Source organism: Aplysia californica, unplaced genomic scaffold, assembly GCF_000002075.1.
Source record: "Aplysia californica isolate F4 #8 unplaced genomic scaffold, AplCal3.0 scaffold00088, whole genome shotgun sequence".
Lineage (NCBI taxonomy): Eukaryota > Metazoa > Mollusca > Gastropoda > Aplysiida > Aplysiidae > Aplysia > Aplysia californica.
Window position 1 is genome coordinate 1,296,118 of NW_004797358.1, and position 5,545 is coordinate 1,301,662.

At 40.5% G+C, this 5,545-nt stretch overlaps 1 long non-coding RNA gene across 2 annotated transcripts in view; it reads right to left on the reverse strand.

The window, feature by feature from the left end:
- The window catches only part of LOC118477415, a 6,873-nt gene extending 2,256 nt beyond the window's left edge, over nt 1–4,617 (reverse strand). The window contains exons 1-2 of one of the 2 annotated variants that reach the window (XR_004858362.1): nt 4,049–4,617; nt 2,320–2,521 (exon numbers count right to left, since the gene is read on the reverse strand). This is a non-coding gene — a long non-coding RNA (uncharacterized LOC118477415). Of the gene's footprint in view, nt 1–2,319; nt 2,522–4,011 lie in introns of both variants that reach the window. The other variant, XR_004858361.1, reaches the window with a different exon arrangement.
- Nucleotides 4,618–5,545: the final 928 nt, after the last annotated feature.

The window sequence follows — 5,545 nt, forward strand, 5'->3', positions numbered from 1 at the left end:
TTTTTTTTTTTTTTGGGGGGGGGGGGTTCTCTTTTCGTGTTTAATGTTTTCAATAAAATTTGTAAATTAAAAAAAACACACCAACAAATCATTTGTTATTGTTATTGTTATTGTTATACAGTATTACGTCTCACATTATCGAGCACATACTTTGTCTTTTCGTGCTTCTACTACTGATTGTGTTTTGGTGCTTCTGTGTTGCTATGCTGCACCTTGTTTTTATAGTTTGTTACTGTTGTCATTATTGTTGTTGTTATTGCTGTTGCAGTCATTGTAGCTGTTTTTGTCCTTATTGCTGTGTCTGGGTTTTAATAGTGTTATTGTTTGCTGCTGTTGCTGTTGTTTTTGTTGCTTCTGTTGTTTTTATTAATTCAAGTTACCTTGGTATCTGCAGTTTCTGTGTTTTATTCCGAAATGTCACATACTGACAATTTCTGATTCCACGTTGTGTTGGGTTTTTTTTTCATGTTTCTGTTTCGACTTCTTTTCTATCACCTGTGGTAAAGAAACTAACGCCTTCTTTTATTCCTGGATAAAACGTATCTGTCATGGATAGAAAAGGCTTACGTTATACTGAAGGCGAAGTAATTACTTCTTCCCTTGTTATGACTTAATGTGAAATTAAATAAACACGAAATAAAAAATTCTTAGAAAGACAGAATAAAATGGTTTGGCCACCTCCTGTTAAGTATGTCACCTGGCCAGTCAGCCTCGAGAGCCTACAACACTCAGGCTATAAAGAAAGAGGAACGCCACGTAAAAGGTGGGTTGAGGTTGTCAGGTAAATCCTGAAAAAACATACATAGTAACACAACTGAGAGAGATCATGCTGAGTTTGCCTACCACGGAAAATTGCATCTCCCCCTCGACACTTAAAGGTAACAGAGGATGAAAATTAAAGTAAAAGTATAAAGTACATGTATAAACAACACAGAGGAGAACGAAACAAAATAGTTGTTCGTTCTGAAGGATTTCCACCTCGTTCTTCTGTTTGGATAATAATCCAGCATGTCAAATACTTATCCTCGGTCTTTTGCGCATGTGTGAGTGTGAGTTGGGGAGGAGCAAGGAAGGTTGGGGAAGGGGGGTCTTGGTACAGGGTTAGTGTTAGTAGGTCGTACTCTTTTTTTTTTCCTTCTGATTCTGCTGAAGAAAGCGGCCAGCTCATGTGGTATAGTGATAAGGCATTCTGCCGTCTTAAGCAAAAGAATTGCACTTAATTCCCGTATAGTACCGTATAGTGAGAATTTTTGCCAAATCGGACGTTCTGCTGGGACCATAATATACTCATATTATTATTATAGATCTAAATTTTTCTATTCCTTTCTACTTCAGTTGACCCTGACAAAGCCTAAATCTTAAAAGAAAGAAATTGAATATTTGGTTTTGTACAACCACCCCCCCCCCAAACCACAAAACCAACTTTTCCTTTTCCCCTAACTTATTACTCGGGTTTTTTTTCGTTTTTTTGGGTAAGTGTTTTACGGTGCTCGCAACTTCACAAGGTTATAAAAAATTGTGAGTTCGAAGGACACATTTGATAGACATTTTCAGTTGGTAGGAAGCCAACTTTTAGATGTTGCACATTACGTCATGCAAAGGCCAACTAGTGCTGAGAGGAGTATATAACGTACTAATAAAAGTGGTGAAATACAAGTAGAATCTAAGGGGGGCTCTCGTGGCCTAGAGTGCCTAGAGGTTAAGGTGTTGGCCTCTCATTCAAAGGTCCCGGGTTCGAATCCGGGTAGCGACCGAAACATTTCTTCCCTAAAATGGTCTCCTTTCACTTTCACTTTCACCTCCTTTCCTGCTCTCTAGCAATGTTCTGTTGTCTGATTTCATTTCCACTTTCTGCCCCCACCCCCTCACCTGCTTTGCGCCCTCCTCTGGGCTGCTGACTGTTTCTGCAGCTTTTCTACTGCTACTCCTTTGCTCCTCCTTACTGCTGTCTTTCTGCCACACCCCTGATCGTCTGGTAGGAAAGATCCACACCTAGCCCTCTCGGACAAGGGCGAAAAACCTCGGAGGGCCCGTGTGCAAGTTGCGCACGTTAAAGATCCCTTGGCGGTCTAAAATCGATTAGAGTAAGAGTAGGCTTCGGCCTCCACCAAGGCAAAATTCAAAATGTCCTACCAACTGAAAATATTAGGTGTGTCCCGCGCGCTCATATGACCTTATGCAGTTGCGAGCGCCGTAAAACACTTTACAAAAACAAAAAACACCACCAAAAAAAAAAAAGAATCTAAGCCTACTTGATAAGAAATTTTCAGCACATGGGAATTGAACCCAAATCTTCTGCGTGAGGAGACGTCCATGTACCTCAGTGTGCAGCGCCCCAAGCATCACCACAAACTTGTCCTCTCCCAAGACACCTGAAAATTTCCACGGAATCTTCTTTGCCAATGTAAAGAGTGGCTGATCAGCAACCATGACCGGGGTCTGTCCTGAATTCAGTTGCTTTGTAACAGCAGCAACAATGTTCATCCCATGGAATACCATCATTGGACTGTGAGTTGATTCCCTAAAAAGGGGAAGCATCATCAATGGGGTGACTGGTGAAAGCGGAGGTCCAAGCTTGTCAATTATGCAAAATATATATAATTCATAATCACATCATGTGACTAACATTACAACATATTGAATAAATAAAAAACCGGACCTTCAAATCCAAAATTTTGATTTCAATGGTTAAGGCATCCCCAAAAACATATATTTTGACACCATTTTCATGAAAATCGAAGATGTGTATGATAATTTAGAGTTATTTTCATTTTGCTTGATTTTTCCATGGCGGCCATTTTTAATTAATACAAATTAGAGTGAAATTATGCAGATAGAGCTTGTGTCCGTTTATCAAAATTCTTAGTTTTGTTCAAGGTACGTGTGTGCCAAGTGGCATGTTCCTACTAAAATTTGCAGTGGGGGTGGAGTTAGGGAGCCCACTATAACAGTAGCAACAATGATCATAATAACAATAATAATTAATATAAATACAATAACAACAACAATGATAATAATAACAATAATGATATAAGAATAAGTATTATTATAATAATAACAAAAACAATGATAATAGTAATAACAATGATAATTATAATAATAATTAATAATAACACATAACAACAACACATAATAACAACACATGATAATAATAATAATAGAGTAGACCTAATACATATTATATATCCGAGGCCGTCGCGTCTCCCTGGAGACCATATACCCAGGTGAATAAATACACAAAAGTAGGCCGCCACTGCACGTTCCTTGGGACTACATGCATTTTATTTCTCCGGAGAAACGAACCCCATGCATCACTTTTCAGGGACACAGGCAGAAGTGGGTCGCTGGTCTGTCCCGGCGGTTTTATGCACACACAAAATATTCTGAAATTATGCAAACTGAGCCCAAAACTGTGAAATTATGCGATTCTGTTAATTTTAACAAAGAATGATAAAGGAAAATAATCAGAAATTATGCCCCCCAAAAAATTACCCAATTTTGCTAAATTATGCGGGGTGCATAAAAACCCCGGGGACAGGCTGGTCTGTTGCTGGATTAAAAACAACAATAAGGGGGCTCTCGTGGCCTTAGATGTAGTGTTGGCCTCTTGTTCAATAGGTGCCGGGTAACATTTTCTTCTTTAAAATTTTCTTCTTTGCTGCTCTCCAAGTATGTTCTGTCATCTGCTTTCATTCCCACTTCTGACCCCCCCCCCCTCTTTTTTTCCCCTCTGGGATCCTGACTCTTTTTCATTGCTACCCATGGCTCCTTCCTACTGCTGCCTTTCAGCCACTCCCCTGATCTCAAAGTAGGTGAGATCAAACACCTTGCCTTCTCTCAGAGAAGTGCGAATAAAATCTCATGTGTAAGTTGCGCACGTTAAAGATCCCTTGGAGGTCCCAGAATCGATAAAAGCGATCAAACTGAAAATGTTTAATGTGTCCCGTTCGCTCTTATTATTCATATTATTATAGGACCTCATGCAGTTGCGAGCGCCGCAGAAACACTTACCACAACAAACAAACAAAAAACAGAAAGACCGATATACTTGATAAAAATGTCTTCCCAAACAGGAATCGAACTCGGGTCTCCTGCAAGCGACAGCGAGGCCCCAAATCGCTGCAGCACAGCAGACGCTATGGTATTGGTATGTGGCCTCAGGTCAAATCGTGATATTATGCAGTTTGTAGTGTGCAGGCTTGCCGTAAAATCCAAGCAAATAGCTTAATAAAAACCCAGGCCCTAACAATACCGAAACAGTCGTCAACAGCACCTTCAACTCCTCACTATTTTTTACTATCGTGTTTTTAAAATATGTTGTGTCAATGAGCTTTTCGCATTTTTGTTTTGTTTGTTTTTGTTTTTGTCTAATGCAATTAAGTTTTGCACCTCGTAAACCTGGGATTTTGGTCTTTTAAAAAAATCGTAATATGTTTTACACCCCTATCGACGCAGTTTTTAAGTCTTGAGGTGGACTATAAGTCAGGGCCAAACCAAGTTGAGTGGGAGACAACATCCCAGACGGAGATATGCGATGAAGAACTTCCCAACTCGGGAATTGAACCCATGTGAATGCCTGATAATTTTGCCCGAGTGGCGGCCGAAGTCTACTCTTATCGATTTTGGACCACCAAGGGATCTTTAACGTGCGCAACATGCACATGGGACCTCCGCGATTTTTCGCCCTTGTCCCAGAAGGCTAGGTGTAGATCTTTTCTGCTATAAGATCAGGGGTGTGGCTGAAAGACATCAGTACGAAGGAGCCAAGGAGTAGCAGTAGAAAGGCTGCAGAAAGAGTCAGGATCCCAGAGGAGGGGTCAAAGGGGATGAGGGCAGAAAGTAGAGGCGAAAACAGACAACAGAACATTCCAAGAGAGCAGAAAAGGGGATGAAAGGAGACAATTTATTAAGAGAAAAAAATTTTCAGTCGCAATCCGGATTCGAACACGAGACCTATTGAATGAGAGGCGAACACCTTAACCTCTAGGCTACGACAGCCCCCTTGCGTCCTTGGGAACATAACGCAGGTCACTTACGAACGAGGTAGGACAAACCGCTTGAATGCACACTGAGCAGGTTTTAATTTGGATAGCCTTTTATGGCACTTGCAACACAATGAGGTCATAATATAAATGTTGAAGAATAATGGTGCTACAGGAGAGTAACAAACACAAAAAAGGAAGAAGGAAAGATGATAAGGACGATAGATGTTTGATATGAAAAAAGGAGTAAACCACACCAGAGCACCCACCAGCCACCCACACTGGACGGATGAAAAGCCTCACAAAAGTCTTTCAACTCCATCGTGCAATAAGTTCAGCAACACCCTTAATGAGTCCCCTGCTCTGGTCGTCACACTCTTCTAAACCCAGAACCATATCAGCTCAGGTGAAAGCAGCCTGCTTTTAACAACTTTTCGAAATTTTTCACAAACGCTCAGAATGACAAAGAAAAAACGGTATTTATCTTTGTCGAGATAAGAACAGATAACAACTGACAACAACAAATAACAACTGACTACCTTAAAAACCAAGTAAAAGTAACC